Source organism: Chrysochloris asiatica, unplaced genomic scaffold (assembly GCF_000296735.1).
Source record: "Chrysochloris asiatica unplaced genomic scaffold, ChrAsi1.0 scaffold00127, whole genome shotgun sequence".
Taxonomy (NCBI): Eukaryota; Metazoa; Chordata; class Mammalia; order Afrosoricida; family Chrysochloridae; genus Chrysochloris; species Chrysochloris asiatica.
The window spans coordinates 7,498,941-7,499,441 of record NW_006408645.1 but is presented as its reverse complement, the minus strand read 5'-3'; positions in this window follow the sequence as shown (position 1 = coordinate 7,499,441).

Sequence of the window (501 nt, the reverse complement as noted above, 5' to 3'; positions counted from 1 at the left end):
TCCAGAACACAGAAAAGGATGGAAAACACCTGAAAACATTTTATGAAATGAGCTCATACCAAATTCATGAAAATACATCACTAAAAAAGAAAATTATAGAACTATATCCCTCATGAATATAAATATAAACATTCTCAGCAAAATCCTAGCCAATACACTTCAATAACTTATCAGAAAAAAATACTTTAAGATCAAGTGGGATTAACAACAGGGTTGAAAGATGCTTCAGTATTACAAAACACAATCAATGTAGTCCACCACATAAGTAAAACAAAGAAAAAGAACAACATGATCAAACTGACTAAGGTAGAAAAGGCATTTGACAAAATCCAGTATTCAGTCCTGATAAAAACACTCAGCAAAGGAGGAATAGATTAGACGCAGCAGGAAAATCATCGGAACTCATTGAAAAATTCAGCAAATTAATAGGTTATAATATACATTATTCTTTAAAAAGATGGAAAAATTGATCACTAAATTTATAGTAAAGTAAAAAGACCT